The sequence below is a fragment of the Neolamprologus brichardi genome, chromosome 3 (assembly GCF_056152115.1).
Source record: "Neolamprologus brichardi isolate AB-2024 chromosome 3, ASM5615211v1, whole genome shotgun sequence".
Classification (NCBI taxonomy): Eukaryota; Metazoa; Chordata; class Actinopteri; order Cichliformes; family Cichlidae; genus Neolamprologus; species Neolamprologus brichardi.
Window position 1 is genome coordinate 39,579,248 of NC_142106.1, and position 21,996 is coordinate 39,601,243.

Consider the following 21,996-nt stretch of genomic DNA (forward strand, 5'->3'; position numbering starts at 1 on the left):
TAGTGAGTAAAAATGGAGTGGACAGACAACACTTTGGCAAAGTAAGGCGAATATTCCATGCGAAATATGTTTGCGGCATGTGAGCACACTGCACATAGGCTCATTTTCATTTATTAGTAAGCACAAGCAGACTGACTGAGCCCCAAACAACTAAAAGAAACTGCCCTGCACCATAAACAAACACGCACGCAAGTAAAAACCCATAATCACCACTCAAATGGAAAACATGCTAAGGCTTACAATATGTATATGTGCATCAGGAGAAAAATCGTGCAGTGTTATGTATAATTGGGGATGCACAGCAGCATGCACAAATAGGCCTCTTTTTTTTTGTTTTATTAGCCTGCTGCGACCCGGTTAGTGCACTCAATTTCACAAAAAACACAGAAATCCAGCTCTTTGACATATTCCAAAAATGTTTGTTGTGGCCGAGAAGTGGCACAACGGCCTCCTAATGTCTCCCAGCAGGGCGTATTGCATGTCCACATGCAGCAACCATCACTGACTGAATTGCAATGTTGCCACGAGGGCCATTTGTTGGGAAAAGAAAACTACTATACACAGCCTCATGAATATAACATTTTTTTCTGATCCAGCATGGTGAACTGTGGTGAAGTGACAACCAGTACACAAAAAAGATGCCTCCAAACATGGCGTGCCTCACAAGCACACGGACTAATCACGTGCTGAACATGTAAGTCAGCAGAGTGAGCTACACAGACCTACGCAGGCAGTACAAGAAATGAGGACTAGAAGGTTCTATATATAAAAGAGATATGGCATGACAATCCCATTAATAATGAAGACTGACCAAACAGCAGAAAACTAAGGACAACCAGGAGGAGAGAAGGGGGTCGGTTCCATTTCAGCAAGCGCTCAAAGCATCGTCTGTAATCAGACCATGCTGCCGTCCCCCCACCCCTCTCCCCCGCCCCAACTCCTATCTAGGAAACCTGAATATGAATGCATTAAGCGAAAGGAGCCACAGAGAAGATTATGAATAAGAAAGTACCGCTGTTGATTATGCATTTTCGGCGCGCAAATACAATTTACAGCTATCAGGTCCTGTGATGATTGAATGCTGTCTGTTGCCCCCTGGTAGTTGAATGGGAAAGGAAATGAAGAGTGGCATGCACGAAGGGAAGACGCGCACTTCCAGGGGAGGAGAAACTGTACACCAGGCTATCATTTCTGGTCCTGTTTACCTTCCAAAATGATCCATCAGTCAAGCAACAGACAAATCCCTCATGAGTAGATTACACAGTGGCCTTTGTTGGATGCGTAATATTTATAGTACCATTAGACTCTATGCATTAGATTATGTGCCGTGGCTCCGCGGAGGGAAACGCAGAGGAACTGTCTTGTGTATCGCTTGATTATCATGAAATGAGAACGAGGCCTCGAGATTGAGCACGAGTCTTCTTCTAGGAAGCCTGGTGGAAAGAGAGAGAGAGAGAGAGAGCGCACAAAGTTTCCATTTCAAAGGATCTAACTTAAAAGCTACTCTAACAGCATAAACAGACGGAGGCACATGATACCTGTTGTGGGAGAGAGCCAGAAAAAGGGGGGAGGGTAGGTAGGAAAAAGATTGAGGGAGAACATTAAAAACGCGAGTTATAATGCTTGTACACGTCACGCTGTAGCTCTTATCTGTTCCAAACAACACATCTGTTCAAAACAACAGCATATGAAAAACACACCACTTGAAGAATGCAATCAGAGATGGTTAGGTTTCCGTGACAGGGAGGCGCCCCTTCATCTCTCTCCGTGCAAACAGAATCCTTCTTCTGCATGGCGGGTGGCGAGGCGCTGGTGGCAGCTGCGATTTCGTGAGGCTCTGCCTCAACCGCACGCCCATGCATTGTGGAGTTCACAATTATTGGCGCCCATGTGTGACAATATGATGTTTGTTGAGAGCTGCTACAAGTGTCTTCAGTAATAAGTTGGCATGCGGCAGAAAGAGAGCGGTGCTGCTTGAGTAAACAGGCAAAGTTATCTCTGATGAAATACCAAAACACACAGCAGGAAGTGGCTCACAAGCAAACTAGATCCTCTATTTGATGTAAATTACTTTTTTGGACAATTTGAATTTTAGACATGCATGCCGTTTTCAAATGTTGGGGTTGTCTGGGACTGGAAGTAACACAAAAAAATCATTAAAGCCACAGTCGGGTCTGCAGCGCTTTAAAAGCGTTCTGACTATTTGAAGATTTTTCAAAATGTTGCTTTGAACCACACAGATGTAAGTTACTGATGAGCCCAACCATAAACTGTATATGAAAGAAGTAGCCTCTGGATCTGAAGAGTGAAGAAGTTCAGAAGTGAGAGAGTTCAATCCCGCAAAAAAAACAAAAAAAGAGAAAAAGTATCCACTTTTAAAGAAGTCTATGAGAATTTAATTTATAACCTCAGCAAACAATTATCTGACTTTATAAAACATCACATGCATTTTGTAAATGATCGCGTCTTTTAGAGTTAAACATACAATAAAGCAGAGGATCCTAGGGCTATTTTGAGACCCTACCAGAAGCCTGCCGTGTCTTCTGTTTCTCAGTCAGATCCAGCCATCACTCATTATGTCAGGTTGGGAATGAAGATGGACTGAAATTTATACCAGTCTTACTGACCACTTGGAGTGCTTTAGACCACAAGCCACATTTGTTTAAACACATATTCACATTTCATCTACCTCAATTTAGAATCATCAATTAAATGAGGGAAGAAGCTAGAGTGGATGAAGGTCATGGGTAATGGATAACATCTCTATAACACAAAGAATGAAAGCCCGAGCCAAGAGAGCCACTCAGGAGAGTCGAGCAAATAACCTTCTTGCTGTGAGGCACAGTGGCGGTTATATACAGTTTATGGTCATGTGACAAACAATTAAACAGGTCTGTTGTGATATATGGCTGTTTAACATAAACAGATACCAACCAGATTACCTCCATGCCTCATGGCTGGCAGATCTAACTAGTTTTCTTCAGTCTAAACAAAGGAATTCAGAGAATGTATATATAGAAACTGACTTTTCAACAATTTGTTTATAATAGTTTGCATCTCTAACTCAAAATGAAACTATTTAGTAATTTTGCTACTGTGTGTATGTACAGCAATTTAGCAACATTGCCAAACCATAATTTGAAAGCTGAAGAATGAGGAGAAAATAAGATTGTTTTCTGTGCCAGTAACTAGAGTCTGTTTCAGTTTCCATTGTAGGGCAAAGACGTAGTGCTTGTTTTTTGTCGCACTGGATGATTTGGTGATCGTGTTTGCAAAAGGCAATTAATCCACTCAAACACATTTATCCAAAGTAAAAATGTTTAATTATACAGACTGACAATTACGTGACACAATTGTCTAATAGTCTCTGGTACAAAAGAGGAGAACTGTTAGTGGTTTTAGGTCCTATTCTGGCACAATACTGCAGGACTGGTGCTGATTATTAATCATGTCTAATCAGGTGACATCTGCATATTAACACTCAATTGATTTGCATAATTCTTAAATCCTTTTTGGGCGATTGTAGAAACTGTCCGTCTGTCGTCGCCATATATTTCTGATGTTGGTGAGCAGCCACTTCATGCCATAATGATCAAAACCAATTACAAATCGTCCAGTCACTCTAAAGATGATGTAGCAAAGTTGGTGCTCAAAGCTGCCCAGGATAGCTGAAGACAAATTTCACGCTAGGTTAATGCTGGCCAATTGCATGCCACTTTCAATTAAGTTCATTTTCTCTTCATAAAAGCTCACAATTTAGATATTTTGGCCGACTTTAAAGCCAAGCATGCAGCGGCTTTCATATCTTGATTCAGACTGGACTCGGATGGGAGAGGTTAGTCTGGCTGAAACCCTCCACACCTTAATGACTGAAATCAAATTAGAAATTTGCTTACATGCTTACGTTCGCAGATTGCATGTTTAGCATTCAATCAATATTTGGTGCTGTGGCACAATAACTTTTTGAAATGCAATTAGCTTCATGGCACAGGGGGGATGTATGTAAAGTGTTTCGGCATGAATAGACTTGATTCAGGTTGTCCAGTGCAATTATCTGCTGAGGGGAAAGTGGCAAACAGAGTGGCAATTTGGCTGCGGCTCGCACACAATGTACTGTTATGATTGCCTTTATAGTCCCCATTGATTTCCTGATGACATTATGACTTGTAATTTGAACAAGCAATCTCCATGAGAAGAAGCTTGCTGTTCATTTGAAAGTCATGATTCCAGTTTTTTCCGTCACTCTGGGTATAGTATTCTTTTCCCCCCCTCCTTCAATTCTTTCATCCTTTACCCTCCTCTCTTCTCTGTCCTCGCGCTCCCTCATGCACACATGCACAAACAGATGGGAATTTCTAAGAAATTAAAATCCCATTTTTGGCTCGAGTTCAAACCTTTTCTCTCTCTTTTTTTTCCTCCCCCCTCCAAAGCTTCTGGCACAGAAATGGGCAATTCATGACAGCAAAGCTGAGCGAGCACACTAGTGCACACATTTACCCCTGGCAATTTCTTCTAACAAGATGAGGTGTTTTTCCTCTCATGTTTGATGTGATACAGGTATGGATGTTACCTTTGTAAGCCCAGACAAGTGCACTGTAATATCCCTCCGGACTAAATATGCCAGCATGACCATCCACTGGAAAACAGAGTCAGAGAAAGTGATGGAGGAGGTGGGTCGCTGGGTGGGGGCAGTAAATTCTCAGATAGGGTAATGCATGTGAGTATTTACTGTGCCACTTTTCTAAAACATTCCTCTTATCTTGCCTTTAATAGACAGCCTTGTTCCTAACATGCAAGATATGAGAAGGGGTTGGGTGATAACCTCTATCTCTCGCCCCTCTTCTTATAATCAAAGTCACTCACCACTGCCAGTGTTGCACTTGCAGCGCGATTCGCTTCTCGATAGCCCACCATCCCTCTAGCAATTACAATTCTGACAGCTCCACTAAGACACGCTTCTCTGCTATAATTACCCATGGCATATTTATCCAGAATGGGTATGTAAGTGTGTGCGCACAAATGTGCCGGGCCGAGGGACTTTGGACTTGTAATAATGATCATTGGGGGACCTGATCGTCTAACGGGTGGCATGTTTGTGCTAAATAGAAAGGGAGATCCCCATTATGTTCCCTTCATTTCTGCAAGGAGTCTGTCTGCTATGTTATTATAAAGCAGTAGTTAACAAGCATGTCCTAACACGGAGGATGTGATAGCAGAGACGTTTGTATCCCTCCCACAGCTATGCTAAAATTCTTCTGTTGATGAATTACATTTTTCAGACACCACAGCACATTATCAGTACAAAAATGTAGTGTTTTTTTTTTTTTTTTAAACCAAAATTCTACTGTGCTGATGAGGGTCAAGTGTGCGCTGCAACCCAAGAGGCAAAATTCCTACAAGCTCTCTCTTGTGATTGAAATATATGATGAGATAAAGAAGACAGAGCGCTTCTGGGCAAATAGGTGAGGTTGCTCCGCCTTTCCCCACTTGTGACCCTGTCTGATGAGATCACATTTTGGGCCGATGATTGAACCAGTCCCCCTTAGCCAAAAAAAAAAAAAGAATTTTTGTAAGTTCACTCAAGTAATTTACAAGAGAATACTAGATTATACAACAATCAGGTTTAGCTTTAATCAGTTCTTATGGAGAAGTGGAATATAATGATAGGAAGAAAACCTTAAGATTAGCATGTTTCATGTTTTATATTCAAGTTCTCAGATGCATGTAGTCGTGTAGATATAAGAGTTAAAGTTGAGCCCAATATACACTGGAGAAGGAGGAAGGAGAAAAGGAAGGGAAAAAGTAATAGAAATGTGAGTGTTTGGACTGGAACCATTTCTTTTCTTTTTAGGGTCATTGGCTTACGGTGATTTTTTTTCATAGAAATTTCATGTTTCGAGTGAGTGCTTCTTTTATATTTCCCTTAGTAAAAACTCTGGTTGAAGTTTTTTGAACTCGTATGGTCATGTCTCGTATTTCAAAATATAAAATTATTAAAGAGAAATAGAACAGACAGCAAACATAGAAAATAGGATAAAGGTAAAAAAAAAAAATAACTAGAGTTAAAGTCTGGCAATTTCAGTGGATGTCCACATCAACCCTCAGGCTAACAATGTGATGATGAAATTTTCTGCACTGGGACCCAAACGGACATATAAAATTTAACCTAAGCTTTAAAAAAATCGGGCGCCCCAGTGTACTCTCTCTCTCTATGTCATCTATGGGCAGGACTCTTCAGTCTCTACCCAACTCACAAGTGGCTCATTCCCCACCTTTGGGAAAAGTGCAATCAGGGGGCTCCTCCTTAAGGCGTGGGATGACTGCCAGTCATCGCTGGAACGTTGATCTACTTTGGTAGTAAAACCATGGCTCCTGAATGAGTTTCAGGAGTGTCTTCTTCTCAACTGTTGCCCTTGGCATCACCTCAGTGTCTCGTCTTCCCTGTGTGGCTTCCCTGTATTGTCAAGTCTAGAATGTGAGAGAGAGTGTGTTTCCCCCCCAAAAGGCGAGTGTGGGTGGTTGGATCGTGTGGAGTGGAAGTTAGTGTGGTTGCTCCCCTGGACCCTTCCCTTTCCTGAAAATTCCCTCACTGGTCTGCGTGATCTCCAGAAAGCACCTATTTCTAAATAAACTCTTTGAACTGCCTTTGTGAGCCCTGTTTCAGAGTCCACTCACCTGGTGCCTGACGTGACAGAAAACATTAGGGAAATAACACAAGAAGACCAAGCGATTGCATGCATGTTACATGTACATCTGAGAGAAGGGTAAAAAGGTACAGGTGAACTCAGACAATAATGAGGGTGTTGGTTTAACATATAATTTCCTCTGCGATTAATAAAGTATTAAGACAAGAGAGTGAGAACCAAATGCAGGAGGCCTTGTGGGATATCCTTCAAAATCAGCTGACAGCAAGACGAACTTCAGCCTTTGAATGAACTTTTACTTGTGTTTGTTTTGTTTTTTCATTAAGGTTCTGCTGCATTAAGGGATGTTCCAAAGCAGCTAGCTTTAACTAGAACTGCATTCAAAAGCATTCATCACTGAGCCCAGACCAACCATTGTTTAATAATGGCATGCTATAAAGCCGCTGCAATTGTTTTTTATCCAACATGGAGGAAACTCCACACACTCCACACTTTTAGCTAGCTAGGATTGGCAACCATCCTGGTAACATATCCTCCTCCTACTGCCTGACAGTTATTTGAAGTTCATGGTCTTATGATTCCAAATCCGAATATTTATAGCGCACTTCAGGTTGGCATCAGTGTGAATGCACTTGAAATACCAGGTATAATTATGGTAGTGCAGGATTTTCAGAGACAGGGAGGCACAGGGAAAAGGAAAACACTCAAAACGAAGCAATACAAAGACACCATATACTGGTGAAATGTACATACATCAAAACAGAAATTTGCAATGTGTAAGTGTATTACACTCGAGATCCACAACATGATTCATCGCTTTGTAACTTCACAATGAGAATATTTCTGAGAATTTTAAAATTGACTTACCCTTTGGTGTTATTATAATTAATTTCAATCTGAAAGCACGGAGGGCTGATACAAATTGTTCTTTCTCCAAGCCCAGCAGCAACTGGTGACTGATACACTTACATTTTCCAGGCTTATAACTATACGTCTTAAGCGCACCACTGACAGAAAGCTGACAACTTTTGAAAAAGAGAAATGGATGAATGTTGAATGTTTGCGATTTTCTGTTGCTATTTTAGTTGGAGCGTTGTCTGCATCAAGACAACAAATGATCGCAGTGCAGTTTTTCTGGTGCTTGTGGAGGTGGTGGTGGTGGTGGGGGTCACGTTTTCCCTCTGACTGGCTGTCACTGCAGTTCTAAATCAGGCGTCATAGCCTCTTCTCATTAAAAACCCTCCATTAGACACATGGCCCTGAAAGCCATCCAAACAGAGCTTGTTTTGACCCTTTTACATTCCCTTTTCTTCATGTGCCAGCGAGATGAGCAGAAAACTAGTCTGCAGCTGGTGCACGATTGACAAGGTAATTTTAGATGCTCTACAGAGGGACTCGCAGCATTTTCTCGCTGCACGAAAAATATACATACATTTGAGATTTTTCTAATCCCCACAATTTCCGTGTGAGCTCAATCCTACAGACTGGCTCTAATACAGCGTTTCAGTCTCAATTACGTTTAATGGATGGATTAGAAACCAAGTCTATTCAGTTTGCATGTTATGCAGTTGAGCTTGTGAATTGGGTTGGAAGTGCAGGGGAACACCGCTTGTTTTCTTAGGACCAGCCGCTGAGGTGTTCCAGGACTGGCTGCCAAAACAGTCCGTGTTCGCTTCCGTCAAAATTCCCAAAGATAACCTTGTAGCAAGTAAGGTGGAAAAACCGACATGTCTTGCATCTCTGCACAACAGTTCATGACATGTCTCTCTGCTTTTCCTCTGCTTGGATGTTCTTTGCAACTTCAAGTAAATTATAAAAAAAAAGCAGCCATTCTGGCAAGGGGCAAGCTTCTTTTTTTTCGAAGATGAAAGGTTGGTACTTTCTCACAATACTGTCAAAACCTGTAGCTTTCTATCTAGCTATTGTGCCCCAACACTAAACTACAGCAATTATTTGAACCAATATTCTGGGAAATAAACAAACTTGAAATTATTTACATGTACGTAATAAGTATATACCTTGGGTCAGTGTTTGACTTGGCTTTGAATAAACAGCTGTGTGTCAATTCTAACATATCTATTAGTACACTGTGTTCATTGCACACTTTATTGTTTATTGTTTAATGCATAAACATCTAAAAGTTAGTGTAGTCTTAAATTAACCCTTTTTTAACCAGCAGCAGGCCCATTTTGCAAGCATTCTTCAAATGACCGTAACTCCCCATACCATTTGTGCTAGACACAAAATTCAAATGGAACGGGAGAGATGAGAGGGTAAGCTATGTGGAGATATTTGATGTGTCAAAGTAGCACAAAACATTCACAAGGTAATGCTGTCTGAACGCAGACAGAAAAATCAGCTTTGTCTAGATTTTACAGTAACTCCTCAACCACTTTGGGCTGGGGAGAAAAATTCAAGTGGTTCGTGAAAGATGAGAATTATTTTGTAAATTTACCAACAGAATTACAAAATAAGTCCAGGTAGTCTGTATGATAAAGGTTAAAGATGGCAGATTTGGCACATGCAGTTGCAGGAATATCTGAAATCAGCTGAGCCTCAGACAGCAACAGAATACTTTTTTCTACAATGAAAACAAAAATTTTATGATAATCTCAAATGAATCTTTGCTATTTGTACCAATGCCATATCTCCTACTGGTTATTAAGTGATGAACACCAAGCAGAACTCCAAACTCAAGTTTTTGACCATTATGAGTTCACCATCCTTGTACGTGTAGTGTGCTTTCGGTGTGGAAGCATGAGATTCGAGGCACAGCAAGAGCGAGCTAGCTATTCTGGAACTTTTCAAGTGTAGCTAAACTGCCTTCCCGCAACAAATCAATCTAAAAGCATAAAAACAACTCATTGCCATTGTACACGGAGGTTCGGAAGGAGACTTTTAGCTGGTGCCAGTAACTTTCTCTAGTCTATTCCAAGCCAAGAAATTAAAACTTGGAAAGAAAAAATATATATATACTCTTAAGAATCCTCCACCCATTAACTTCTTCTGCTTATCCAAAATCAGCATCACGGGGGCGTAGGAGCCTACTCCCCATCCAGCCTCTTGCCCTATGGCACATACAGTAGAGCAAGAGGCTGGGCATACCCTGGAAAAGTCACATGTCTATAAGCAGGACTAACACAGAGAGAAAGGTAACTATTCACACCTATGGCCAAGTCGCTATTTAACCTAACACGCATTCTTTGCATGAGCCAGAATAACCTGAAGGTACCCAGAGAGAACCGATTCAGTCGCAGGGAGAACTTGTGGACTCCACATGGGAACAGTGCTAGCCACAGAACCGATCATGGCAGCTGTGTGCCATTTGAATCACTGCTATGGTGTTCAGCTAACTCCAGATGACATATCTCAAATGGCTAATGGTATGTAACAAAAAAAGATTAAGCAAAACCAAAAGGCATGTTCAGCCACACAAAACCTATACGTCTACTCAAACAAACTTGTTTACCACTGATAACAAGCGTCTACAACTCACAGAAAATTGAACAAACACCTGATATCACTTTTTAGTCAGCTTATGATCAAAGTGCGGTTTTAAACATCAAATGAGAAATCTTAAAGAGCTCGATAAATAACAGTTTTTCTTTCCCTTATCCATTTCGGTGTGCACACATTCATTATGTGGCACGCTGAGGGACATGCAGTAGGACATGCTAAAAGGCCCTTTGTCTGCAAACAGGCTGAATACACACATTACTCACCCTCCATCTTTTCTAATCAGTCTTTGTCGTGCCACAGATTCATCACAGTCATGGCACGGAGGAACAGATGCCACCTTGCTTCATGTTAGCGAATGCCACAAGAAACACGGAGGATTTTCAAATACTAAAGTGATTTACGAAGAAATACTCCAGAGGCAGATGGCTGGACAACAACACAAGACAACCTTTGGAAAAAAGGAGAAGAAGAAGAAGAAGAAAAAAAGAAGTAACTTTCCTTGTAACCCCTTTAATTTGTTTCATTCTGGGGTGGGAGGGGTGGCTGTTATCATTCCAATTCAAGTAATTAAAACATCACTCTGCATGTGCCAGAGAACTGCTGTTTTTCTCTTTTTTTTTATTTTTCGCCTATGCACAGGGACTCCGAAGCATCAGCACATTACAAACCAATTTCCCTATATCAGCTTATATTCACATTTGATTCTGTCGCAGTGCTGATGGGAGTTGGAACACGGGTCTCTGTACACATGAATCTAAATAACGTTATGAGCCTGGCGCAGAACTCATTTATAATCCAATGCCTTGGCTGAATTCCATTATGAGCCCCCCCCCCCACCTTTTATTTGTACGAAATAAGGGAAAACTGAGATTATAAAAATGGCATCAACATATAGTCGCTGGTTGGAAGCGTTGGCTCCGCCGTAAAAGCTATAGCACGGGCACAAAAGGTAGCCGAGGACAAGGTTTTATAAATTATCCTCCCTTTGGGGACAGCGGCAATATATCAGCTTTGCTTGCTGAACTTTTATCATAGGCTATTGATACTTGCTCCCCCATGGGCCTCATTTTGAACTCGGGTCCAAGCGCTTCATGTAAAGACACAGAGGCTGCGTGGGGGAGAAAAGCCGAAGTGACGTCTTTCTCTGCGCGGTAACCGGCCGAACTGAGGAGGCTTAACAACGCAAATTAATCTCAACCTGAACGTGTCACCATAAGCAGCTGCCTTTATCACAAACACCTCAAACACCTGTGAGCCGAACCAACATCTGGACCAGAAGCGATAAGGCATTTCCTGCTACGAAGGGGGAAAAAAAAAAGGAAAACTGCTTTGTATAAACTGAACTTTGGAGGAAAGTCACTACACAGACTCAGGTGTCACAAACGCAATGTCAGGATGGTGAATCGGGGACAGCGGCCCCAGCACAGCACTCGGAAACCTTGAAACATCTGGAAAATCCCTTGGTGAGCGGCTGACAGCCGGGCTGGGAGGAGGTGTCAGACCTGAGTGACACACAGATGTGCAGCCACGTGCCCGTCCGAGGCTACGAGGCTGGGATAACTCATTAATCAGAGGACCCCGCCAGCCGGAGGGTGCTACCGCCGCCAAGTGTCTCCCTCCGCAGCTCACAGACAAATTCTGTATTATCTGACAGCTTATTTCCTGTTCCTTTCTGTCACATTTTCAGCCTGAAACTTTTTCGATAATTGGCACAAATGACCACAGCTGACAAATACTAATGCGCCCACAAAACATGATCTATCCTCTTTGCAGTTTGAGACGCAAAACAACAAACTGTGGGCTGTATATCATCATTACAGAGCTACTATACAGGGATTGGGTGGGGGTGTGGGGGTGTAAGAATGACAAAGGGTTACCTGTCACCTTGTCTTGAGTCGAGGCTATTTAATTACTTATCAAATAGCCTTCAATGTCAACAGACTAAATCTGTTTCATAAATGTGCATGTAACAATTTTTGACTTTTTCCACTTCCCAAGGGGAGGAAAATCAATTTTAATCTAAAGTCCTCAAGCCATTCCATATGTATGTCCCAGTGCAGCATACTGTACATCATCTGAGGCAATAAATGGCTGTGTGACAGAAGAGTGGGGAGGGAGGAGGAAGAGGAAAGAAAAAAAAAACATAATTGAAGTTGTTGTTTGCATTGCTTAGTAAGGCACTTTTTGCTGAGTGGTGCCAGAGTCGTGTTATATTGTATTGTCAACATTCCTAATGAGTTGCTCTTATAATTTAGGGAGCTGGGCAGCTGATGAAACGGTGGAAGAAATAGATGTTCGGAGAAAAAAAAAAACAACTAAATATGAATCTTTGCCTGTCTGCCATGTTGCTGGATGATTACAGCTACTGCGCACCCCCCCACCCTTTCGCTTTTAAAACAACCCACTCGTTCTGATGCTTTTCTGTACGTGTTAGTCACTCCACAAACCCTCCACAACACTATATATAGGAATGTTATGCAAATGTGAGAAAGCTAATGCTCTTTTTTTTAAAGTGTGCTCTCTGTGAGATCGACACCAAGGTTGCTTTCTTAATTCAACTCGGATTGCATTTTCTGACCCTTAATCCCGACAATGGCATTCGGGAGGGAGGATTTCACATCCACTTAAAATACATATATATTAATACCGAGTTTGAATTTGTTTATTTCTGTCTAAATGCTAAAAGGGAGGAGCTGACTCCTTTCATCGTCGGTTGGACTCTTGGCAGGCGAAATCCCTACAAATTAGCTAGAATGACAACTCCGCCTTAAGCGTTGCAAGGAAGCTCATTTGAGGCCACCATCTAGAGACTAATCTATTTATCACACTTGGCATTAACTTGACCAAACGGCTCAGACCAAATGCAAATCAAAACATTTGTTGGTTGTTATGTATCGAATCAGTGCATTACACAAAGCAATTTTTTTTCTTTTTTTTTGTACATTTTCATTTTTCTTTCCCCCCCAAGTGATAGAAAGTCAGGCATGTTTATACATGAAATGCCCAGAGAATATTTGCTCTGAAGGGTTTCCTCCGTGAATCACAATAGCCTTCTTAGGGAGGAGGGGGGGTGAGAAGAGGGGGAGCAAAAGAGAGAGAGGAGAAGATGGACAAATCTGCTTACTTTGGAGCTTATTGAGCAGAATGAGTCATGCACAGAGATAAAACGTGACTGCAAAGCAAAAGGTAAGGAAAGCCTGACGAGAACAGAGGGGCGAGGAGATGAGACGGAGGAAGGAGGGTACGGAGAGGTGAGGCAGGAGAGGGGCGATCACGAGCCGAAACAAAGGGCAGGGAAGGGTGGGGGGGTCAAGAGTATAGATGGGAAGGTATAAATTTGTGTACATGTATATATGTGTGTGTGCGTGTGTGTGAGTGTGTGTGGGGTGAGTGAGGGAAAGCAGGGAAGGATGGCAACATTAAAAAGGCCAGATGAAATTAGTTCCATCAGGTCTCTCTGATTGTTCTTTTTATAGTGTGACCTGCCACCAGGGGAGCTGCTGCCTTCTGGGAGTGTCACAGGCAGGGTTGCTGACACACAGCACTTTCAATATCACTGACTGAATTGTTCAAGGTGTCACTATTGATAGTGACACAGCACGTTGAAAAGGAACCAGCCTTCACATTTTGCCCACCACCCCGCCCCCGTATCCGCTTCGCCCGCCTTCGGTCGCCGGCTTCTTCTGACGAGGCCGATGCAATCGTTTTCACTCCGTTTTCAAAAAACTGTAAAGTCAACGGGGGTAAGGGGAAGTCCGCGTGAGAGGGTGGAGTCCTCTGCTTCAGATTTTTTTCTTCTCTTTTTTTTTTTTTTAACGACTGAACAGCGTCACTGCGGCTGCAAATCCTCCTTCCGTTTCCCCTCCTCCTTGTCAATGTCATGACCCGAGTGTGGCAAACCTCAAACCTGCATTGGATTTCCTCTCATTCAGAAGGAACAATGGCTAAGGGGTTTCCAGGCTACTTGAACATTAATGACTCAGGGGCCTTTAGCTGTCAATAGGGACCAGGTCTCAGTCAGGCACAATATACCCGGGACAGGAGGCTCTTTTTAATGCTATTGATTGTTTAACCTGACCTTCAGCCATGAAAAGAAAGAGAAGGCAACGGAGAAAGGGAATGTTTCCTGAGCAACTGAACACCTCGGTCTCTCTGTTTCCCCGTCTTTTATCCACTGCTACACTCCCCCGATTTATCCTATCCTTAAGCCCAGCTTCCTCTCCCCGTCCCACTGTAGTCTTTAAAGCTCGTCCAAAAGAGTAATCCCCATAACTAAAACCAAAAAAAAAAAAAAAACATATCCAATTCTAACAGGATGAGATAGCCAAAGCACTGGTTTGATAGCAAACAAACAACCCTCTTCTTTCCTCAGGACCTGTGCAGGATTATCAATCCTCACGGAAATAAACATCATTTAATATTTCCTCAAAAGTGCCACTGAGCCGTATCCATCCATTGTGCTAAGTCAAAGTGCTGTAATTCACGCAATGATTAGAAATTAGGCAAAATGTAGCATTCGGATGCCATTTTCATTTATTCTCTGAGACAGGTATTATTGTTGTTTAAAGAGCCACGTGAATGACTGCGTTAACTGTACGTTTAAGAAAATGGAAATCCGCCGGCCATCAGGGGAATTTACAAAAGCAGAGAGGCAAGTTTCAAAGCCAGCAGTTAAGCTTGTTGACACATTTTAATCTAGGAGAGCCAGACGTGCGCCTCCCAACCCATGACTTTGTGGGGAGATGTAAAGGCTGGAGTGTGCTTGAAACAGATGTCAGGCTCTTCCCCCCCCCCCGTCCCTCTGAGTGTGATATGGAAGCCATCAACATCACGGGCTGCATTCATAACAGCATTATTGTACCTGGGCTCGGCTCAATTGGAATTCACTACCACGCCACTGCTGTTAAGGCTCTATCTTAAAACATGCACCTGGCTACGTATGGAAAATAAGCTCGTTACCTGCTGGAGGGAGATGAGGAACCCCGCTGGCTCTCAGCAAACTCACCTTGAGGCCCAAACGGCCTTTTTATTTTCTATTTTTTTGGGGGAAACAAAGTCTCTACAGTTTCTGGAAAACAAGGGATGTGCTATTGATCTTTAATTTGCATAATCCATTCGTGATTACACGGCTAATTTTCACCTCAGGTTTATCGTAACTCTGCCAAACTTTGATATGACCAAACGTGAGCGCATAAATATTTATCAAACTAAGTCCCAATTTCAGATCAGATCTTTTTCATTGCAGTATCCTGGATATGGAAAGAATTCTTAAAAAAAATATCAATGAAACCGACACCATCAGAAACTCCACATCCAGAGCAACGTAACTCGTGTTATGCTTTGCTATTTTGTGTGTGCCCCCACAGCCGAGGCACCGAGAAAAAGCAAGAAAATATCTGATCATCTAAAAAGGGGACGACTCAAAGTGTGACACTACATGAGACTCCATCAGATCGTCTTTGTTCCCTTGAATTAGCTCCAGTCCATCAAATCCCACACATGCATGCCCTGTGAATGAACAGAAAAGTGATGAAAGTTGATTTTCACTCTGCCCGGGAAGGACATTTCCTGCCTAATTGCCATGCCAGTTGATGCCCTTATGTCAGAAATATGCCTACAATGACTAATGCAGTGCCAAATCTCCACCCCGCAGATTACACAAGCAATTCAACTAATACATTTTGTCAGCTAAATGAAAGTTAAAGTGAACCGCTTGGTGCTGGGGACTTCACTGCAGGATGCACCCGAGCTCGCCGGTGGAGTAAATCAAATGTTCCTGAGAGTTGAGGCTGTGCCGTTACATCAGTGACCTCAGCTTTCACAAGACCGTCCAAAATCTAGCTGCACTGACTAGATAAAATCTGAATAATTCATCAATATGTCAAAAAAAAAGATTTAAAAAAAGCTAGCTTCATTTCTTCATATTTCATTATTTTTCTCTTCACATCTCTGAAACCGTTGCTACAAACTGTAACAGCATCAGCCAGATTCGAGCAAAGAGCTGCTCAGGATCAGTGAAGTCTTCTCTGAAAGCTCCATAATCAAAAGCCAACTCACAAGCTCGGCTGTCACGCTGCAGCTTATGGGGCGCACGTCACCGTGAAACTTAAGTTGTACATAAACATCACTGCCGCTGAACCAGATAAGCGACGGGGGCATGCATGGGGGAGATAGCGGAGGTCAGTCCCCTTATCCATTCATATTCTCCTCTCCCTCTCTCTGTCCCCTATCATGCTAATTATAAGATTTAGCTGTAATCCCGCAAAAAGCCGCGGTCTGCCGTACAGGAAATATTTGTACTCCTGCAAGCCACTATCGCGCATATTGTACATTCCCTACACTTAATGGGTTATGGAATCTCTCCTCACCTCTGCTCGGCGGGGGTCGCACACTTACATAGTTACACGGACTTATGCAAATCTGGTCAGCTCTCCTGCAGTGTTTGTGTGTGAGGCGACGCGTGTAGTGTGGAATCGCTGGCATAGCGGTGGGAAGGTGGCGGGGGAAGGTGGAGGGGCGGGGGCAAAGAATCAGAGTGGAGTTTAACTCCCAGCGGGATAGGTTAACAGAGTAACACAGCCTGAAGGTCAATTATTCTAACTCATTTGTTTGTTTAGGGCTGAGTGGCGCTGCTTTATCAAGGCTAGCCTTGACACACTTGGATATTTGCCCTCTCAACGGCCCGTGCAAGGTAGTTTTCTCTCAACAATTGATTGAACACACACCTGCGCTTACTGAGTACATGCTGATTGCTCAAAAACAATCGGGCCGTCTCTATAGGAAGACTGCGGCTGTAGATAATTCATCAGAGGGGGTCTATTGTCTTTCACACAAAGACGGATAACTGTCCAGTTGTTGGCAGCCAAGGTCTCGGTCCAGCGGTTACGGTGTTCCAATTAGAGGGGACACAGAAGAAGGTCTTGACCCCCATAAACCTTGTCTGCGGAGAGCTGTCAGTCAGAGCACGGCAAAGGGGAGGACCCGTCACCTGGCACGATGGGCAAAAGCGGGCCCGTCGTGATGAGTGCGACATTGACCCAAGCGCTTATCTCCAATCGAGCATCTGCTGCAGATGCAGGCACGTGGGGGGGAGGCGCTGGGGCGAAGCTGAGCGAAGCCCGCATCAGTTACGGGTTAAGAACACAACGGCACAGATGAATGAATGGCCATTCAATTAGAGGTCACCTGGATGCTTCCCATTGTCATGCACGTACCAGATTAAATATCCTGATTGCCCGAATGTGTCCTCTCATCTCTAGAGAAGCAGCAACATGTCACCGCAGAGCAGCACGAGGCCCCTTTCATCTGAGCGAGGAACGGCAAAGTGCTGTGAAGTTGCAAAATGCATCGCCCATGCTTGGAAACCGTTTCACGTTACGCCACGAAATGGTCGGGGGAAGAAGGTATTACATCAGACTGTGAAGGAGTTATTTATTCAAGCCACCGTTTTAAAATGCATGAGATGCAAGAAACAAACAACAAATCTAAATGGAGATGATTCTTGTGCTCCGAGATGTTTTGATAGCAATAAGGAGATTTCACATGTAACACGACAGAATCTGAACCAGTTAATGCTGCATGATTAACCGGTTATTTTGTTTTGGGTGAAACAAAAATGGCTGACAGAAATCCCAGTACAGGAGTTGCTGATGGCTGTTGGTCTCAACTCTTAAAGAGCTCTGATAGTTGTACGCAGGTTGCCAGGTATCATACTTTTTCAGGTTACTTTAATTTCTATTTTCTATTATAAAATTCTAAAAAAAAAACATCATCATGTTTTATACTGTTATATCTTCCTGCTTTGCTTAGCTAGAAAAACAACTTTTTTATTTTGTCATCAACTTATTTCTCTCTTTTTTTTCCCCAGTTCAGATAGTTTGAAATCTGGATCTTGCGTAGGGAATGCAGTCAGGGTGAATCTATGTCCAACTTTGAAAAAAAAAAAAAACCCAAACAACCCAATTTTCCAAGACAGCCCTCACAAATCTTTCATCTCGTGCCAGAACAGAGGTACCGTAGGAAAAGTAAAATGGAAAAAAAAAACCTAGCCAGCAGTAAACACAGTTGCTGTTGCAGCACAGTCACAGAAGCATAAAGCAGCGCCAGTACAACAAATGCACTTCGAGCTCTGCCTGCCCACTGACCTGCATTTCCTTCTTCTCCCTGCGCAAGTGGATTCGGGAACAATCTTCTTTGTGAAAATCTGAATTTGGAAGACTTTGAGGAGGTGAATATACTCTATAAATGGGATCAATTCTTTCAAAAATGCAAAATAAATAATAAAACACACAAAATGAATTCCACAGCTCAGCAGATATTTGAGGACAGAAAACCTCCAGAATGGATCATTGCTTTGAATGAAAGGCCCTGTATCCTCACGTTATTTTTATTCAGAGTCATGATAACTTAGTTCAGTGACTTTGTGCCACTCATTGAACATCAGAGGATTAGAGTTCCTAATTAAAATGATATTATTGCAGGGGAAGTATCCATTGATGATGGGAGCAACGTGATATTTTGTGGCCTGAGGGTTCACTTTGAACTCAGGCCACTGGAATCGGCAACTTCTACAGAAATAAAACAACAACCAGAAAGAGTTGACAGACTTCTGAGAATCCACATATCAAGATTCTCTTCCTCTCACCCATAGACTGTATGCTCCCACCACTGTGTCCACGCCATGTATGTGTGCACGCCAAAGATGCAAATAAGTGCATTCGCCCTCACTTGGCAAGGCGCACAATGTTCAGCTGCTTTTCTGCCAATAATATTTAAGCAGTCTGGCAAAAAGGACTGTTAGAACAAAGGACAGGTTAAGGAGAGAGACACACATTGTTAGCCTATCTTCAGTTTCAGTTAATACGACTGTGTATTTGCTATCTAAATAACTTTGTGTACATATTTAAAGTAGGAGTCACATCAGCACTGTAAATGATGCTAATATGCATACGCTGCTGTTGCGATTAACTGTGACCTCACAGCTAGAATCCAGCGCTCTGTGTGGAGTTTGTATGTTCTCCCTGTGGTAGGTAGCCTGGCTTCCTACCACAGTGCAAAGAATGAATTCTTTTGCCAAAAGTAACTGTGGTGAATTTTGATTTTGTGACAGCCCTCATCAACACAGGTTTACCCCTACGAAATTAGCTCGAGTGATTGTTTAAGTCTGTCCCTGACAGTATCACGCACAATGAGAGCTTGGAAAAAGAAAATACCCATTTTTTAAATATTACATTGGCGCTGCGTTTCTTCAGCTTACCAAGAATCATCTCGCACTTATTTCAGGCATTAGATCACACTGATTATCATCCCACCTGGTCCGTGCTGTGGTTTTCGGCTCTTGCATTATTGTTCGGTCTCACATTCTCGGAGAACTCAGACAAGGTGTTGTCACTGACAACGCAAACCATCCTCCCCTCATTCTCCGCTCCAGACATGTGGAGGATTCCTTGACACTGACAACCAAGTGGCAGTGCTATGACAACCTGTTAGTAAGGTAATGTGTGAGCGTGTGTGTCTGTGTGTGTGTCTAAGGGGGTGTTTGATGGAAAGATGATTGAGGGGACGGAACATGGCAAAAGACATGCAGCTCTAGTCGCTGTCACTTTGAGGGGTGTGTGATGAAGTTGGTGTGTCTGCAAGCCACTTGTTTTTCTTTCCGTCTTTAACTCCTAACTGAGCACGCCCTCCCGTCCTTTCCCAGCGCTGCTTCTCCTCCTCCTCACCTCGCCTTGTCCCAAAGCCCAGCACAATACATCAACGGGTGTCCAGACCGCCGCTCTGTAATAACTCTGCAATCTCGGGAGGAAATACTCTGTCACAATGCATGAGACAACATCTTTTTTTAATCAATTGAGCGAAACAAACAATGCGCGCTGACAAACACTGCCAACAACCACCAAAAACACGCTGAATGAAGAGTGATACACAAATGGAAAACTAAATTACTGTCACCATCTATCTGAGTATAGATCCCTTATTGGGAACGGATGAAAGGAACGGAGAGAAAGACGGCGGTGCGAGGAGAGAAGAAAAAGACAAAAAGAGATGAACGCGTAATCTTTAAAATTACAACCATTCTAATTTTGCCCCCTTTCATCACTTTCAATTATTAAGCGCCGCCTTTAAGAGCGTGTTACTTTATAACTACAGAAAGACCAATAGTCCCTAAAGCTGCACGTTACATTAGTAGACTATGTGGAGAGCAAACGACTTTCATTTAGCTTTACAGCTGACTTGCTTTTATGTCCCTGTGAACGCTATCCTCAGAGCAAAATGGTCACGTGCTGGAGAACGCGAGTGGGGGAAGAGGGGGAATAAAGATAGATGTGAGGAGGGAGTATATCAGTCCATGAGCACAATGGCTATAATTAATCATCAGCTGTGTTATTTCTTATCGGGAGATTATTTAGGGGAGGAGGGGCTGCGAGATGAAAAAGGTGGAAAGAGATTGTTCAACACAAGGAAAGGTGTGCACGGGAAGTGTTCCAGCATTTTAGGTGCGATGCATTTTAACAGTCACATAATCAAATGAATATTTCAGACACAGCGAGGCAGACTCTGTAGATAAGGCTGAAATACATTTTTGGGAGAGTTCATCAAGGAAAAATTGTAACTTTCAATACAAACAGCCACAAATCTTACTCCAATAAATGGATCCATCCATTTTCTTCTGCCTATCCTAATCAGGGTCATGGGTGGGGGGCTGGAGCCCAGCTACCATAGGGCGAGAGGTGGGGCACACCCTGGACAGACGGTCAATCTGACCCATGGCTAATACAGAAAAACAGACAACCATTCGAACTTATGGGCAATTTAGAATCACCAGTTAACCTAACCTCACTAAGTACATATCTTTGGACTGTGGGAGGAGGCCGGAGTACCCTGAAGAGAAAGCAAGCAAATACAGGGAGAACATGGAAACCACACAGAAAGACCCCGGACAGGCAGTGGAGTCGAACTCCTTCTGGCTGTGATGAAACAGTGCTAAACACTGCGTCACCATGCTGTCCATTGCCAAAACAGTAAATGATTTAATAAAAATCTGCTGTGTCTTTCAGCTTCATTTAATAAACGTAATTTCCAAAAAAGAGCTGTTTGAGGTTAAATTGGCGTCATGAAGAATTTTGTATATTCTCTAAAAAGCAAAGATTACAGCTAAGACGAAAGTAAAGATAAATTGTCTTTAAATCTGTAGTTACTTTGTGTGCTGATTTAAAAAAAATCATTAATTTTGTTTTGATGGCAGAAATATAGAAAAAGGGAGAATCTGAAAATATTCAAACCACCTCCTGCAGATCGGTCCTCTTTGTTCTGAGCTGCTCCTCAGACTAGGCATGCACAAAGTTATACAAAGATGTGTTCAGGTTCCACATGGCGTAAAAAGCAGTTTTTTGGCTTCATATGGGAGTCAAACCCTGTACTCTGAGATTAAAGTCGCTTTTATCCCATCAGTTTATCCTGTTCCACCTTTTCGGGTTTTTTCCATTTTTGTTTTTTTAAATACGACTCAACTGATCTCATCTGAAAAGACCTGTGATTCCCCAAAGTTTCCCCTCGCAGATTGGTTTTTTTAAAGCCTGAAAATGGAACCTGGATGAGCAAATGAGATGAAAGCTTTTGGTTCCCTTTGAGATGATCTGAGTTCCAATAGGCTAAAAGGTTATTAGGGATTTTGTTTTAGGTTTTTTTGTCCAGTGATGGTTTAAGTTTGCTGTCACAAAACTTCTCTTGTTAACTGCATGTGTGGCAATAAATACCAACTTGTGTTAAGATAAGAAAACTAACAACCAAGATTATGTTCTTTTTGTTTTCAGATAAATCGATAAAGAGGCTAGCCAAGGAAAGGTATCAGGACCTTGGTAGACTCCCCACCCACCACTAATTTAATGATGCT